This window comes from Sinocyclocheilus grahami, unplaced genomic scaffold (genome assembly GCF_001515645.1).
Source record: "Sinocyclocheilus grahami isolate Dianchi unplaced genomic scaffold, SAMN03320097.WGS_v1.1 scaffold609.1, whole genome shotgun sequence".
Lineage (NCBI taxonomy): Eukaryota > Metazoa > Chordata > Actinopteri > Cypriniformes > Cyprinidae > Sinocyclocheilus > Sinocyclocheilus grahami.
The window spans coordinates 189,609-208,815 of NW_015505788.1; positions in this window are offsets into that span (position 1 = coordinate 189,609).

A 19,207-nucleotide genomic window follows, 5' to 3' on the forward strand; every position below is an offset into this window, starting at 1 on the left:
AAATAAAGATGAAACTAAATCTTAAAAACAGGTCTACGTTGGTAGTCGGAGGAAACAACTGATATCTTTTAAACAAGTGAACTGTCAAGATCCACATCAGAGATCAGGCTAACCTGCTACACTGCTAGCTAGCATTTCAAGAGACTTGAAATGGATGCTAACAGGCGACAGAGACATTATTGTTCATGAAGGAGACGCGTAAATGCTAGTACAGTCTTCTGCCTCACTCGCGCTACATTACAAATGTCCGTCTTACCGTTTTCAGCATCATTTTAGTCCGATTTTCTGAAAGCTAACCTGCCACCTCTCTTCCGAGACCCAGAGCGCTGCGTGCGTACAGCTTACGTCATCACGCACGGTCGCGTGGCGCAGGACGAAATGTAAACAAACACGCCCACTTTCCGCTGGGCGCCAGATCGACGCTTGTTTTTTCAGCGCAGCTGTACTTGATAGCAAACACAGAAAAACAAGAGAGAGAGAAAAAATATTAATAAAAAAAAAAAAACTGAAAACTGCTGTTAAGGTATGTGCTTTGGCTTTGTGGTCATGGTCGCAGACATAATATTGGCAAAGTATAAATTTTTATTATTCTATCAATTTTTAATTTAGAATTATATCTTAAATGTTAGTGATAATCTGGTACAAGAAGAAAAGCTTCAGTGTGTTTACTCCTGAGGGGCTATTCTCTTGAGATATCAACCACAGCAAGCCTTATGGTGTTATTTAATTCATTTTGATCATGTTTAGACAGGTTCTTCATGTTTTATAGGTTGGTGTGATATTAATTTAAATTATATATATTATAATATTATCTGTACTATTATAATTTTGTTAATATTTTTATATTTCCACCTTAATTTTAGTACTAATATATATATATATATATATACTGTATTTATATAATTTAATTTTTAAAATGTTCAGCAGGTGGCGCTATAGGATAAGCGCAGCACTACAGCAGCAGCTAGTTTGGCCCAAAAGTCAGCTGTATTTTAAATGTAAAAGGAGAGCATCCTTTAATTTAATCTATTTCATTTTAATTGTAATATAATAACAAATATTTCCGCTATCAAGAGACTGCTGTTGTAGTGGTTCTGTGAGATGAAGAGAGTCTTTGTCGTGGAAGCTGAGAATAATATGAACAACTCTGTTGACTTTCAACCTCACTGCAGTTCTTATGAAATATACATGTCGTCTAATAAAATCGTCCAGCTGTCAGAGTGTAACTGAACTTATTTTGCTTTCAGATATAGAACGATTGAATCACCTGATAATGCTATCAGTAGCACTGAATATTATTAAGTTACCCACTATATTGAATCTTTCTGGAATGAGGACAAAGGTGACTATATCTTAAAGGGGTCATATGATGCGATTTCAATTGTTCCTTTCTCTTTGGAGTGTTACAAGCTCTTGGTGCATGAAGAAGATCTGTAAAGTTGCAAAGACTAAAGTCTCAAATCCAAAGAGATATTCTTTATAAAAGTTAAGAGTCAGCCACGCCTACCTAAAACAGCTCATTCTAACACGCCCCCACATGTCTACATCACTATGTGGGAAGATTTGCATAACGCCGCCCAAATGTTCACGCAAAGAAAGAAGGCGTAACTTTTATTCTCGCTGTAGTATTGTTGACGCCGCCGCCATGTCGTGAAGGCGCTGTGTGCTTCGTTGTGAAAGCGAAACTACTTTGTTTGGGCTTCCAAAAGAGGACGATATCTGCTTCATCGTGCCTAGAGCTGATCCGTGCTGGTCGCTGAGGGAATACATCAACTTTGCGCTGTGGATCGCCGGATCGGCTTTCACCGTGGACGAAGCGGAGTCCAGCCCGGGGTCGTCACATGTGGTTGCCGCAAGCCCTCCGGACGCTCCTTCGTCAAACCTGCCAGCCGTGCCATTCTCAAGCCCACCGCCTCTGCTCACTCTAACCCGTCGTGTGTCGTCCAGAACAGTTTAACCCAAATATTCAGATGTGTGCAGCACATTTTATGGAGGACTGTTTCCTGATCCTGGGAGAGTAGACTACAACTAAAATGCCGGCAGTTCTGACTCACATAAGTACGTTTTCTTTCATCATTTGCCACTGATGATTCAAACGTGAGTTTTGGGCAGTGTGGAGTAGCACTTGTTGTTTGTCATTTCTCTGATCACAAATGCAGACAGGGTTTTATGTTTACGCGGCACGATGCAATGCAACGCAACGCGTAAAAAGACAGTATAAGTCATTATAATCCATAATTTTGTCCCCACTGAATCATTATAATCTGTAATTATGTCCCCACTGGATGCAACAAATGCCTCGTCTATAATGGTTTTTCGTGTTTTTGTCTTGTCGCTCCGGCCTGACAGGGCATCACAGTATGTTGAGGGGCGTAACATTTCCGTCTCACGCTTGAGGTATTCGGCCAATCACAACGCACTGGATAGCTGGCCAATCACAGCACACCTTGCTTTTCAGACCGATGAGCTTTGTAAAAATCGACGCGTTTCAGAAAGGCGGGGCATAGAGGAGAAACAATAATGTACAGTATGTGGAAAATAATGTGTTTTTTGAACCTTAAACTGCATAAACACATTTCATTACACCACATACACACAATAATGTTATTTTTAGCAACATCATATGACCCCTTTAAATTGATACATGTTCAACAGATACGGTCATATAACGGCTGACATTAATACAGCTTTGTGGAATGGTGCCTATATCATTTGCATAAAAAAAGCAAAGTTTTCCCATAGACAACAGTGAGATTATATGAAGAAAAAATTGAGACCTCATGCTTTTTTTTTTACACTCCAGACAAACTGTGCGCAGACCAATGTTATTTTAGTATCAATGATGTTCTATTATCGTTTTTGTTCATATTTTCACCTTAATTTTAGTACTTTTTTATATTGTTTATATCACTTTTATTTATTAATTTTTACTTATTTTAGTAATTATCTTAGTTTTAATTATTTTAATTTTAATTTTGTTATTTTAGTAAGAAACGTTGCAAAGAAAATAAGTTTGCTTATATATATCCTCCTGAGAACCAGAAATAAAAAGCTTTGTGAATTTAGTATTTTTTCATGTCATTACATTGTTTAGAGCACAAGAAAAAAATTATAAAATAACATTATTGAAAAATTATATTTTATTCATAAGTTATGCTATGTCCTCTGTAGAGGACACCAGGACTCAGTTTTTCTAAAAATAAAATGGCAAGAGTAGACATGAAAAGATAAAAACAATGGGAATTTTTTTTAAATCACCAGTCAATTTTTAGGTTTCAGGATTTTTTATACCTAACTTTGTTTAAGGATGGTTCTCAACTATGTTATAAAATATATAACAAAATTATTTGATATACCATTTTGCTTTATGAAATATGTGTGTAAAAATTCCATAAACTGGTTTTCCCTTCATTAAGCACAATGTTATCTATACACTGTATCTAATTTGCATATTAAAGTGCTGTTGGGACAGCATGTTGAAAAAAGAAGTGTAATAATGGGAGTAGTAATTGGCCAGATTTTCATAATAATATCTAATATTTCATAAGAATATTGATATATAATTTGTTTTCCTATTCAATTATTGTCGTCTCCCAAAATGTATAATAAACATGCTTTTAGTCCTGGTGTCCTCTACAGTGGATGAATGTATGAAATGATGTCCTGTTTCATAACAGAAGCTCATATTTTGATTTGAAACCCCATAACATTTTCCTGAGATGTTGATTTATGACAAACAATCTGAAAATTAATCAGATTTAAATTGTAATTACAAAATATTATTATATTTCCATAAGGATGTACAATTTTATCACTATATTAATGTCAGCCATTTTTAAAAACCAAGGAGAGGGAGTGATATATATATATATATATAAAAAAGTTACTATAAAGTTATATAAAGTATGCCATTAATATGCCACTGGGAAACACATACATATATATAATAAAAAAAAATTCAGTTAACGTTTATTTCAAGTAATTTTTTTTATGGTTTTAGTTTTAGATAACAATAACCCTGACTCAAGACTGATATAAACGCAAACATTTCTAAACCAAATAAGCTGCTATCCACATTCATTTTATAACTCTACACTTTTACTGTGCATCAACTATTTCCTTGTCTTTTTATTTCTGCTAAGGAACTTTAGGAGAAACATCTGAAACAAAGTTGATGCTTCAATTATTCCTCCTGATGAGCAATAAACTTCTTCTCTGGAGAAGCCAGGCTCTCAATTGTCAAAGTTGGTTTAAAGATTAATATTACACCAACTTTAACCTTCTCTGAAGCTCAATAGCCATAAAACAATAAAAATCCCTTCCCTCAACTGTAAGAATGAGTGTCCAGAGGTTTGATTGAGTCGGGAAAAACCAACAGGCTTCTGTCCATCACTCCTCACTTTCAGCAGAAAATCAATGTGCCATTACATATCACTGAATCAATATTTTGATGGACACACTATCAAGGCCAGCTGTGACAGAAAACTCAATGGGCTTTCATTATAGATCTCAGGGAAGCACAATGGTGTATGATTATATTCTATCGGCAATCTCATCCATACTGACAGCTCGCTAGTGAAGCACAAAACATGGCATAACACTTGCCCGAACTGCTCACGCTAGATCCTTAGGTTTGCTTCGCTGACCAGAACTCAATCACTAACTGGAGCATTAATTTGCTATCTATTAATATGCCACTATTGCGCTGTGATTTGATCAGAAACACCTGTGCCTCATGAAGCTGTCATCTACTTTCTCTATGCTCTACATCAGGGTTCCTCAAATCTTGCCCTGGAGGGCCAATGCGCTGCAGAGTTTAGCTCCAACCCTGATCAAACTCAGCTACCTGTGATTTTCGTATGATCCTGAAGACATTGATTAGCTTGCTCAGGTGTGTTTGATTAGGGTTAGAGCTAAACTCTGCAGGAAAAGGGATCTCTTGGGCCAGATTTGAGGATCCCTGCTCTACATGTTTCACATTTTAAAAGAAGATTATTGAATGTATTTTCTTTATTGTTTTATTTCTTGTGTTACTAAAAAGTTAAAGCGAAGTGACGTAAGATCACAGCTGTACAGACGCTTGACTGAATTTATGGCTTTCACTTAAATGCTTGAAATGGGTTTTGTATACAGTTTATTTTTGTGCCTATGTATAAATTTCCATACATAAAAAAAAACACTTTTTAAATGGATAAGTAGGATGAGATAGTAATATTGCAAAGGTTCATAAGGTTGATAAATGTCTGATCTGGATAAATGAGCAGATCTTGACAAAGAAGAGAGTCTGCATTTGTTTTACATTTTCTTGGTCACTACATATTTGACTTTATTTAATTTTAAAAGTAATAAAGACTATAAAATATAGTATATTAGGCTATATAATATAGTATTTTATGTTGGAAATCTGTTGACTGGGACAACAGTCAATTATACAGGTTAACAGTTATTATACAACTTATAAATGCACGTTTTTACTTCTCTCCCCAAAATAAAGTCAGTTAAGTTTATTAAAGATGCTCATATTCATCCCAATAGGACTCTGTAGTGACAGCCGTCAGTCCGGATGCATGGTGTTTGTTTACTAACTGCTGCTGCTTCACACTGAAGCATTTTTGCTTTGTTTTGTTTGTTTAATGTTTTCTTATTTGTATAGCTTTTTTGAGAAAAACTAATTGTCCGACATCACATAGATTCCATAATCATATTTAAACATGAAATATTTGCTTCCATAAGAAAAGAAAAACAATTTTTCCCACTTTTGGACATTACATTTTTTCCACTTGTACTCGTAATGTTTGGATTGTACGGTGGCCACATATTGAGATCATTTTTACTTACATACAATAATCATTACATTAAAGACAATCAGTATTTTACAGTATCATTTCATATATTATTTTGATATATCAAATCTAAATTTTCACTGTAAATTACAGGGAAATTCATATTTTTCACAATAAAATTTTTACTAAACACAATATTTTTACTTTTTAATTTTAGGTTACAAAGTTAACACATTAACAAGTTTTTACTGTAATATTTTTAAACCCTTTTACTCCAACAAAACTGTCCATTTTCTCAATTTATTCCCCCCCTTGTACTCATTATGTTTTTTACAGTAATATATAATGTATTACATTGACATATCAACTAGTCATTTTCACATTAACAAGTACATTACAAGTACATTTATATATTTCATTCATTTTTTTTTTTTTAGAAAGCACAATATTTTATTTTAAAATTACATGTTTCTTTTACTGTACATTGGTAAGATTACTTACAGTTAAGGTTAACAGTTAACATTTTTACACCCTTTTAAATATCAAAATACAAAAGTTAATTTCCCCTTGTCATCTATGTTTCTCTCTCTCTCTCTCTCTCTCTCTCTCTCTCTCTCTCTCTCTCTCTATATATATATATATACTAAACAATACTTAAACATTTATTTTTTACTGTAAGGTAAACAGATTTTTTTTTACTGTAGGCTTTTACCTTTTTTAATATCAGAATGATAAAAGTGATGATTATTGTTGATGATCATGGTTTGGACTTGTTTGGATGTATTTTGCACTTCTACTCATTAAGTTTTGTGCTGTATCACACACAAACTTTTCAGAAGTGCTGTTTTTTGTAACATTTTTTTAAAATGAGCACAGAATTATAGAGTGCACCTTTAAATCCTCATATACAGAAGATTTTTTTCTTTTAGAGACTCATCGAGCAGATAATCCCCAGAATGCAGTAGCGTCTCAATCAGCTGTACACTCAGGAGTCATCAGGTCCAATTGTGGGATTAAGCTCAGTTCTGGAGCTGATGGTCTGAAGATGGACTCTGCATGCCACGGCGCAGGTGAGACGGAGCTGTTACTGCCCAGCCGAGCGGAGATCAAACCCGAGGCCTTGGAGGGGGGAAGTCACCTGTGTCTCTGGAATCAATAAGTCTGTCATCCCCGCTGATATTGGCCACAGTAATAGCGCCGGGCGATTAGGGCCACTTCCCTGGGTTTTAACTGCATCTCTCATCCTCAGAGACCCGGGCCAAGCCATGGAGAACAAAAGCCCATTTGATAAGACCCGGGGACCTTGTCTCAGTCATGTGAGCTCAAGGTGGAGATGGGTTTGGGGTCGGGAATTCGGGAAGCTCCGAAATGAAGGAACTCTGAGGCTTTTGGCACAGAGAGAACTTGGATTGAATCCTACTACTTTGGCGAAAGCTTCACAGAGTTCAGGTTGGAGCTTCACAAATGCTATTGTAAGAGGAGACTGACTTGTGGGCAAGAATTTTCTTCTTTCTTCGTTATGTAGAAGCTTCGGTGAGGGCAGTAAGAGGAATCCCAACCCACGCTCATTGGAAAAATATGTGCCTGTGGTCACACTTTCTACAAAATGATATTGCATTATTAAAAATAAAAGTTCCAAAAGGGAGTTTTTGCAGTGATGTCAGAGGAACCATTTTGGGTTCCCCAAATAACTTTTTAGTGAAAGAACAAGTATGAACAGGTTTTATTAAGTTAAAGGTTCTTCATGAAATCATAGATGCCAATAAAGAACCATTATTTTTAAGAGTGCATATTGCTTTTTGTACGTATAGCGGCAGTTGAAATGTCCACTGAGTGGCGCGAAAATATCACGTTTGAAAATAAAGTAGCCTACCTAAACCTAACCTAACCTAACAAAAAAAAAAGAAAAAAAATGTGAGATAACAACCATGCAATTTTAGCCCGCTTCTACAAGAATTGATTTTGTGACTTGTGTTTTACCAACGCTATCGCATGGCCAATTCGTACGTATTTGACGAAGTGGCAAATTTGTAGGAATTCGTACGAAGGACCACACCTAACCACGCCCCTAAACTTACCATCGCAGAAATCGTACAAATTAGCAACCTGGTAAAATACGTATTTTTATATATTTCACAAATCGTATTCTGAGCCAACGAGCAAGTTTACTACGACAGAAAATGGAGCTGTAAAAGCATTTTACGGAAAATAAGTCTTTAATAACCAACATTCATTTCAGCTGGAAACTGCAGTGAATTGCATGTATAGGTACGGTTTTTGAGTTTTGCAAAAATATAGTTAGAATCCATTGTTCACCTGGAGGCAGGGCTCGAATTGAGCACCATCCCCCTTAACATCCCCTTTACGTTAATAATGTAGTGTAAAACTTATCATGCAAATGACATAATAAAATTTCCGATGACATGATAATTTATGAACTAAATAACGATGACTGGCCAATCAGAACTCATATGGAGCTCACTCAAGTTTTCCTCATTTTTTGCACAAAATGATTCAAGCGCTTCTTAAAAAGAAGACACTACCGGCATTGGGCCACTTGTCGGTGTGATTGTGGCCCAATGCTGGGGGTGTTGGCCCAGTTTCAGTTCCCAGCCTCGGGCCAGTACTGCTTAATGGCGCTTTTCCACTGCGTGGTACGACTCGGCTCGGTACGGCTCAGTACGGCACGGCATGGTTCGGCTCGGCACAGTTTGCGTTTCCACTGCAGTTCAGTACCGCTTTAGAATGGGCGGGATTATTCACATGTCGTTGTAGTTGCGCCGCCTCTACTTCCACGACTCCTAAAAAAAACGTTTTCATTCCGCATCGTCCCATCAAGCTCTCGCTGGATCCGCTCCTCTGCTATCAACGAGAGGAACGTCTGTACTTCCGCAACAGACAACAAAACTTTTTGGTTGTTAAAAAAAGGTGCGCTCATTCAAAACAGTTGCGTTCGATCCTTCGCAGGCTGTGCTGATTTAAATCTAGCGGTTCTGTTGTGTTTGTGTCGCAAGTTCAGTGACGCAGGTAGTGACGATTCTCTCCGGCCAATCTGTGATCAGCAGAGTTTACACGTCACGTTTTGGTAACGGTACGGATCACTTGGAACCCCAACCGAGGTGGTACTAAAAAAAGTACCAGGTACCAGGTACTGTACCCAGTGGAAAACCCCCCAAAAGTGAACCGTACTGAGCCGTACCATGCAGTGGAAAAGCGCCATAAGTGTTTCATTTCTAGTCGGCGTGATTGTGGCCCAATGCTGGTGGTGTTGACTCAGTTTTAGTACCCAGACTCGGGCCAGTACCGGCTAAGTGTTTCAATTCTTGTCGGCGTGATTGTGGCCCAATGCCAGCGGTTTTGGCAGCCGGACTCGGGCCAGTGTATTTGGGCAGATACTGGGGTGTTATTCATCCCATGTCCATGCCGGCTCTGGCAACCGCAGCCGGACCGAGTTATTTTATCCGGCCTGCCGGATCTGGGCCATTATCGGGCCAAACCGTTTTGGCTACCTGGGTGACCTTGCAAAAAACATGGCTTGAGAGTCCAAAAGCATTGACTGCATGATGAATTCTAATAGAATGTGGTAAGAATGTCCCTATAATTCAAGTAATGAAAGAAAAAAACACCCCTGTATGAGTTTTGATTATTTTTATAGCCAATCAATCACACAAGTAAGAGTGTTTTCCTTAATATCAGCAGGTGTGTGCAATCGCAAATGTGCTATTAATTTTATACAACAGTGCAGAACAACACAGTGTTTTGTTCCTGAATGAATCTGTTTTCGAATCAAGTGAGCCAGTGATTCAATGATCCATTTATAATGCTCCTCTATAATGATCCTCTCCATGCTTCTAATTGAATCAGTCATTTTGAACAAATGGTTTGACTGAATGATTCAGTGAATCATTTATTAAAACAGGGACTTGCTGCCACCTACTGGCGGTTTTGGTATATTTCTTTATCTATTATAGGCCTAAATCAGCCAAGGTACCAGCACAAAAACACATTCAGCAAAATATTGTTTAAAGGTGACCTATTATGCCCCTTTTTACAAGATGTAAAATACGTGTCTGATGTCCCCAGAGTGTGTATGTGAAGTTTTAGCTCAAAATACCCAACAAAATTTTTTTATAGCTTGTTGAAATTGCCCCTTTTAGGGTATGAGCCAAAACGCGCCATTTTCGTGTTTGTCCCTTTAAATGCAAATGAGCTGGTGCTCCCGCCTCCCTTTTCAGAAGAGGGCGGATCTTCAAGAGCTCATGCTCCGGCATACCGGTGTTACGGTTTAACTGGTGGTGACTGTATAACTAACTTCACATTGCTTCCAAATGCCACCACATTCCTGTTTACGATCATTCTGGTAGCACGTGAAGGTAGCATCAGGCAAAACAGGCAGAGACAATGGTAGCTTTAGCAACATTAGCCTTACAGAGAGCCAAGAAGCTCTTTTGGAAAACAAAATATGACACATGATGCTTACTTTGTCTGGACGTTTGCGCACGAAGCGTTGGTATCGATCCCTCTTTCAGAAGCAACCTTTGCACATCTCCAGTGCTGAACTGACCCTCGTTTGTGAGGCAGTCCGGCATAAAATGATTAGCACAAACATAGGACTTTTCAGTTTTTTTCCCGGGACATTCCCTTGGAAAATGAAATTTAACCACTGTGTCCTCAGCGGTCTATGGAGACTCCTATATTTGTTGGTGCATCCCGAAACAGAACACTTGTAATGCCTCTTTGGCGCTGACATTGTTTCTCCAGCAGCTACAGCAAGAAAACAGTTGGCGCTTTTCCACTGCATGGTACGGCACATTACGGCTTGGTAAGGTTCACTTTTGGGGGGGTTTCCACTGGGTACAGTACCTGGTACCTGGTACTTTTTTTAGTACCACCTCGGTTGAGGTTCCAAGTGAACCGTACCGTTACCAAAACGTGACGTGTAAACTCTGCTGATTACGGATTGGCCGGAGAGAATCGTCACTACTGCGTCACTGAACTTGTGACACAAACACAACGGAACCGCTAGATTTAAATCAGCACAGCCTGCGAAGGATCGAACGCAACTATTTTGAACGAGTGCACCTTTTTTTAACCAAAAAGTGTCTGTTTCGTTGTCTGTTGTGGAAGACCAGATGTTCCTCTCGTTGTTAGCAGAGGAGCGGATCCAGCGAGAGCTTGATGGGGCGACGTGGAATGAAAAAGGTTTTCAGGCAGTATAGGCGGATCAACTAACGACGTGAATAATCCCACCCACTCTAAAGCGGTATTGAACTGCAGTGGAAACGCAAACCGAGCCGAGTCGTACCACGCAGTGGAAAAGCGCCAAGTAATGGCGGACTGCTGCTTCTCACTCAGGGCGGGATCTATGCTAATAGGGCAGAGATAGTTACTAATTGGCGGGACTTTCCCTAGTATGACGTCATAATAGGGAGAAATCTGGAACCGCTCGTTTAGAGAGACTGTTTATGATTTATTGGGATTATAAAAAAAATGAGTGGGTGGATTTTTTACCATTATAGGCTGGTTGTTTTCACACACTGCGGCCACACAACTGTGTTCAAATACCTTATAAAAGTGATTTTTGCATTCTATGATACCTTTAATTATTGACAAAAATCCCCCAAAGGCCCCAAAAGGAAAATAGCTTATAAATCATAGTTCATTTAAGAAAGCGCTCTTATTTTGTTAAGAAGCATCTCTTATTGTTTCTATTAGATGAATAGAAAGCTAAAAAAAAATCTTTTGTAACATTATAGGTGTCTTTACTGTCACTTTTGATCAATATAACGTATCATTGCTGAATAAATGTATTAATTTCTTTTTAATGCATGATGAGTGCAGCTTTTGTGCTTGTTTCGTCATACTCCAAGTTGAAAGAGAAAATACAGGTGAGACATATTGAAGGGCTTATGGTTTATGCACAAAACATGATTTACTACTTGTTATTACTAGTGATTATCAGGTGGTTTTAGGGGAAATTACATTTTCATAATGGACAAAAATGTGTATATTTTCTTTTTTATATGCATGCACGTACAGTGTATTGATTTGATTTGGATTTCACAGGTGAATACGTGTTTCTTTCTCAGCGCTGTTTCCCATGACCCCAGATCTTCCATATCCATGAGTAAATATTCAGTGAGGCCTCTCTAGATCCCAGCAGATGTTCCTGTCTCTAGTCCTCTCGATCCAGGACTCTCAGGTCCAAATATCTTGGCTATAGATCTGCTTCAGGCAGTGGTCGAATTGTAAAAAAAAAAAGATTTTAAAATGTATTTTTAAATACATTTTTATTTAAGCGGGAAATCAGCATATTAGAATGATTTCTGAAGGATCATGTGACACTGAAGACTGATGCTGAAAATTCAGCTTTGCATCACTGGGATACATTTTAAAAGTTTTTAAAAGATATTTAAATACGAAAGAGTTATTTTAAATTGTAATAATATTACATATTATCAAAAATTAAACAAATAAAAATAAAATAGAAATGCAGCCTTGGTGAGCAGAAGAGACTTCTTTCAAAAACATTCAAAAATGTTTGTAAAACATCGTAAAACATTTTTTTTGTTTGTTTGTTAAATGAACAGGTTGAATGTTACAGGTACACTGTACAATGGCCACCGACTTACATACATTTCATCACAAAACACTAAAACATTCACATTAAAATGCATTTGAATATTGTAATATTTTAAAGCGGCAGTTTGTGTATTGTCTTGTAATATCAAATAATAATTTTCACTGCAATGCTAAAAAACTTCATATTTTCTATATGTTTACTCTTCTTTTTTTTACTGAACAATGTTTTACTTTAAATTGACATGCTTCTTTTTACTGTATGGTCAGGTAGCATACACTTAAATGATCAGGTTTTTACTGTAGCATTTTTTTAAATCACAAGCATTTTGTACAGTGTACATAAGAAAGAAATTCAATTTGAAACCACAACATTGATCCTGGGTTCACCTGTCGAACGAGAGTCACATCAGAATGGAGCACATAAAAAGACATGCCATGTCTGACCTGAAGCAGAAGACTGAAAAACAAGAAGCCATACAAAAGCAATCATCTTTTGATTAAAGCTAAGCATCCCCACCTGCCGCGGCAGACCACGTCTTTCATCTAAATTCCAGAGCTCAGCGTCTGACCCCCGGTTTGTGTCTGTTATTTCCGGACAAAAGCACACAGAATCCTGGGATTGTTGTCTGTGCCCCCAGCGCAGCGGCGGGTGGAGGCAAACGAGGCCTGAAGAACTCACCTTTCATTAAACCAGCAGAGCAACAGGAAATACATCACAGGCCAGAAACACAGCCCAAATCAAACATATTGCTAATTCCTGAGAACAAAAGAATTGTTAAGGGGAGCAAACACAGGTGAATGGGTAAAAAAAATAAATAAATGCTGTATTAAAATACATACAAAACATTTCTGTATCATGATTTCACTCATTTAAACTTTCAAAAAATTCATACATTTGCATAATATATTTTATATATATATATATATATATACACACTATTGTGTATATATATATAATATATTAAGATATTAATATATTAAAAGTTATAAAGACCTAATAAAAATAGCATAAATTTATTTATTATTATTATTATTATTTATTTTTATAGCTTGAAGTGGTTCTTTGTATAAGAAAATACGTAATGAAATATTATTTAATGAAACGTAGGCCTATTTATATGTTTTTAAATAAATGCCCCTAAAATTAAAATGAAAAATGATCAACACAAACTCTAAAAATAGGCAGCAATATAATAATAATTATATTTTAAAAAACAATATTTATATATTTCATTATAAATGACGACATTGTAATAGCTAAATTGTGGACCTCAAGTGTATTTTTTAAATATATATTTTGTTAAAAAAAGATTATTAACAGAAACTAGGCATCAATATAACTTAATAAACTATAGTAAATGTTAAAATATAATAACTTAAAATAACTTAACACACACACACACATATTTACATACAAAAACAATTGCTCTAAAGTGTTATATATATATATATACACTCATCTTTTAATATATATATATAATTTAAAAATCCAGTGTGTGTGTGTGTGTGTGTTTGCCATCACACAAATAACATTTTAACTGTAATATAATTATTATTTAAGTGTGTTATAATATTATTATAATAATATAATGTTTCACAATATTACTATTGTGTAATATTAATATTTCCAATCAAACAAATGCAGCCTAATAAATAATATTATTAAATTAATATTATTATTTTTATTATTATTATTGAATTAAATAATTTATAATTTCCTGGCCTTCTGGCAGGCTGTATAGTTAACAAAACTAAAACAAAATCTAAATCCATAAAAAAAAAAAATCATTACTTGAAATAAAATGAATTTGAACTGAAATAAAATATGAAAATAATAAAAATATTAATAATAATCATTACTATTATTATTAGTAGTAGTAGTAATAGTCGTAGTGGTATATATTCTATAATAAATATATATACACAAAAAACATATGTATACACATTTGTGTAATTCTGTGCAGGTTACAGGTATTTGTTAGTCAGTATGATTGTCCTAAGATCTGAATTGAACATTTTAGTTATTTGGTGAAAACCACAGGAGCATTACATGTGAACATGTCTGTCGCTGTAGGAAGGTGGAGAAGTTTAGGATAATATTTACCCAGACTCTCCATGCAGTTAGGAGTTTAATTGAATTAAGCAGAAGCTTTAGTTGAGGATGAGGAGGTCGGGAGGCCAGTGCTGTTGTGATGAATCGCTCTAAAACTGGGAAAAGAGACTTTAAAATATCATGATTCAGGCATAATGTCTAGATATGTTTTAGCCTTTACTGTAATGATGAATTGGTTTAGCATATAAAATAACACTTTTAAATGACACATTTTTCTCTTGGACTAGGTCACATTCTCGATCGTTATCTTTTATCTGCATTGCTTTTCCACAAACAAAAGAATGTTTCCTTTATCCAAGCGTGCAATAGTCCCAGAAGCCTATAATGCATGTTTTCATAAGAGTTTGGATTCGCCTCTATCCCCTGCAGTATCTTCATCTGGATTTCCGCGTCGACCTGTTCTGTCTGAGGAGATTCTTAGTGAGATTTGGAGAAATGCAAACCATGTGGATGCTGACACCACACAACCACAGGCTTTCTGTCTCTCGTTCTCTCACACACAGCCTTCCCAGCTCACCTGGAACAGATGAAACCACAATCTACAGTACAGTATCCCACAGCCGTTCAGAAAGCACTTCTATCAGTGTTTGTCTGTAGATGTCTAGTCTTACTTTAAGTTGAGTTGAGTTCAGTATCAACAGTCAACAGTTGTTTTTCCTGCTTTTATTGCCGAATGCTCTTTAGACCTCAGGTGTTCCTCACACAACTTTTCTGCCTTGATTCTTCTCCTCTCTCCCCAACTAATAACAAACCAATCAATACATAGAGCACATTTAAGGTCTTCATTCTTCTGCGCTGCCCTGGGAGCCGACCTTTGCTGGCTTGACTCACAAGTGCCTTAAGTGAAAAATTAGTTCGGTATTGCGGCGTGGCCTTTGAGTGGATTTGGTAAAGGTTGGCCGATTTCATAAGATTTCACAACAGTTTTTCCTCCACAAATCGTTGTTAATAAGTTTTTCGATGATCTTTCCCCTGAAGTGCGCCTGATTGAACCGTCCACACCTCTCTGACGGCTATTGATATTCTGCTGCTGAACGGAGAGAATTAATGAAGCTCACACAGGTTAGACGCTCTGCCCGTTTCCCTGCGTTATCATCGGCAGAACGCTTGCTTTTTGATAATGTCATCCTGTGGCCTGTGACCTCCTATTGATTTCACTGTTCAATTTTTCCGTCAGTCAGACAGCAACCAAACAAAGTAACTCATGAAAGTTACTTTAGCCCGTGTAGAAGTGGAAAAAATTAAAGCAACCACAACAACTCTTCCTAAAGCGGCTAATAAACCACATTTTGGTATTTTTCATGCATTTTACTCTCACTACTATTGTTCATAAGTGTGACTAGTGGGGGCGGGGCCGAGAGCCGTGGGAACGGAGCGAAGCCGGTGGAGTAATTGATAATGAGCTACACCGGCACCCCTCACCGGTCTCGAGTCCCACGGAGGAGCTCCGGAAGGATAAGAGGAGGAGTGACGACAGTGAAAGACGAGATAGGACCAGGCCTGGAGTTTATTTTGTGTTTTGTGTGCGGCAGTCGTCCGCGAGGGGCTGCCGCTTTACTTTCATTTTGTGTTTGTTTATTTTATTAAAGTTTTGTTTAAATGTTTGCCGGTTCCCGCAAGGGAGGGACACGCTGTCAGAGAGCCCTCGCTGCTGAGGGGGATCGCGGTGCTGAGGAGATTGTAGGCGGTGGTACTGGAGAGATGGAAGACGAGGTGGGACGGAGAGCTTGCTGCCGCGCTCCTGGGTCGAGGAGGGGTGGCTGCCGTCTGAGAGGGAGCGGAGGAGTCGGCCCCGTTTGCCAGGAGGCCGGAGCCCGCTGCTGTCCGCCATGATTGGGGAGGAGAAGGGAACGGGGGACTCGCTGCCAACTGTCCTCAGTAGGAGGAGCCATCGCCGTCCGCCAGGAGGTGGAGGAGCGGTGGGCCGTCCACCAACGTTGTCCAGTATCAGCGCATGGCACCGCGAGTGAGAGCCTTTCAGCCGGTTGAGGACCAAGCTGCAGTGTGTCCGGGAACCGGACTGATATATATTTTTTTTATTTTCCTCTCTCCCCTCTCTCGTATCTGTCTCTCCTCATCCTTCCGTCTCCTTTTCTCTCGCCTCGTGTGTCTGTCCTTACCCCCAGGTACGCTGCAGCCGCCGTGATCGGCTCCCCCGGAGGGGGGAGGGGGGGAGGAGAGCGCAGTCTCGTGGGTCTACTGCGAGGGGCGATGGGGGTATGTGACTAGTGGGGTGGGGCCGAGAGCCGTGGGAACAGAGCGAGGGCGGTGGAGTAATTGATAATGAGCGACACCTGCACCACTCACGGGTCTCGAGTCCCACGGAGGAGCTCCGGAAGGATAAAAGGAGGAGTGACGACAGTGAAAGACAAGAGAGGACCAGACCTGGAGTTTATTTTGTGTTCTGTGTGCGGCAGTCGTCCGCGAGGGACTGCCGCTTTACTTTCATTTTGTGTTTGTTTATTTTATTAAAGTTTTGTTTAAATGTTCACCAGTTCCCGCCTCCTTCTTCCCGTGACTACAAACGTTGTTACAATAAGCTTCAGCATTAATTTTTGGTGAGTACTGTAATTCGCAGCACAACATTATTTAAAGCAATCCAACATATTTTCACCTGTTGGACGATAAAAACGAGTGACAAAAATTCCACAGATGAGGGTTATTAAAGTTAACCATAACTAAAGCCACAAAAAATGTTACTTAAAATTAAATAAATATTAACAGAAATAAAATATAATAAAATGATAAGCGAGTGAAATAAATTACATATATGAGGGTTATTATAGTTAACTAAAACCATAAAAACACATTCTTTACTTAAATAACATAAACATAATTTACATAAAATAAACATTAGCTGAAATAAAACAGAACTTAAAAAACTTAAACTTATTTTTAATCTTGTTCCCAAAGAAACATTTCTGGTTCTTATTTAGTTTAGATAAGTTGATGTACTAAAATAACTAAAAATAAAACTGAAATAAAATGCATAGATGTATATTTATAAAAAAATAAAATAAAAAAACCCATTTATTTATATATTTTTAAGAAATTTAAATGAAAACAGAAAAAATAAAAATAAAAACTAATTCAAAATATTAATAATAAAAACTATAATATCTCAATGAATGAAAACAACTAAAATAACACTGCTTTCTGGTAAGTTAAAGTTAGAGTTGGTTAAAAAGTTAATGTGTGAATATGAAATTAGATTAAAATAATTTGATTAAACAGATTTATCTATTCAGTTGACAACTCTTACACACACAAAAGAAAATATAAAATATATAACACCGTTTATATAAAATCATTAAAAAAATATATACATACTTAGATATAATAAATATTTAAATACTATAAATAAAATATGATAAAAACATATTTAAAATATAAAAAGAACAATATAAATAAAATATATAAATAAATTAAAACATCCTTTTGATGCACAAACTGATTAATACAATAACACGAATACAATATTATTTTTATTTAGTTAGTTAGTTAGTTAGTCATTTAGTTAGATGAGTACAAACAGGTCAGGGTTTTTTCCAATCAAATGTTCTCTCCTGAATCCTGACGATAATGGGACATTTGAGGACAATCAAACACTTGAGCCAAAGTAGAGTTTTATGTAAATAATATGAATACAAAATATAAATATTTAATTTTTTTAATATTCTGTTCTGAATAATGGGACATCTGAGGACAATCAAACACTTCAAAGCCAAAAGACAGTTTTAGGCTTCACCTTTGCCCCCTAAATGAACCCAAGAAGCCCCTTCTGAGTTCCCAGCTGATCCCGGCGCTCACGTGCAGCTCACAGACTCATTAGATAGGATTTCTGGACGCTGCCCTGGCAACCCGGGATGGGAATGTGCATGAGAGCGAGACAGCGAGGCTGAGGAGGAGCGGAGGGGGTCTGCGGTGTGGAGCCGCTGTATACACGCCGCCCGCGGACCGTCCACATGCTTCTGTCGCGAGGAACTCCAGGAACGCCGCACAAAAATGCCTGGAATTCCGGATGGGAATCTGATCAAGCTCACAGCTAGAGAGGAAGTCCTGCTTGTGAGGAACTATCCGAGGCTGTCTGAGTCTACAAACACAAGTTACAAACAGCAATTTATTCATTCAGACAAGAGACAGTTGAACAAAGTTGCACAGAGTTAACACACAATAATGTCTCAACGTTTGAAAGCATCTGCCAAAACTATGAATATTCAGTGGAAAGTATAACTTTTCCACTTCCTGATTTTGAGCATTTGTGTGTTCATATGCAATATCAAAGCAAAGTGATTCAAAGGCAATTAACTTTCCTGTCCCTTTGGATGCTATAAAGAAGAAGAAAAACAAAACTTAAGTTAAATAAAATTGTGATTAAATAAACTGGTGATTCTTTAAGGGAACTTTCCTGTCCCTTTGGATTTGTTTTTTAAAGAAAAATAAAAAAGTATACAATGAAATATATATATATATATATAGAAAGGGATTATTTTAAGGGAACTTTGGATGTCCCTTTGAATGAATGAATGAATGAATGAATGAATAAGGCGATTAAAAAAACCTTGTGATTCTTGAGAGAACCTTCCTGTCTTTTTGGGACGTTTAAAAAAATAGAAATTAGTAAAAACAAAAAGGCAATTAAATTAGGTGATTTTAAAAGGGAACGTTCCTGTCCCTTTGGAAGTTAAAAAAAATAAATGAACGAATGAATGAATGAACAAACGAATGA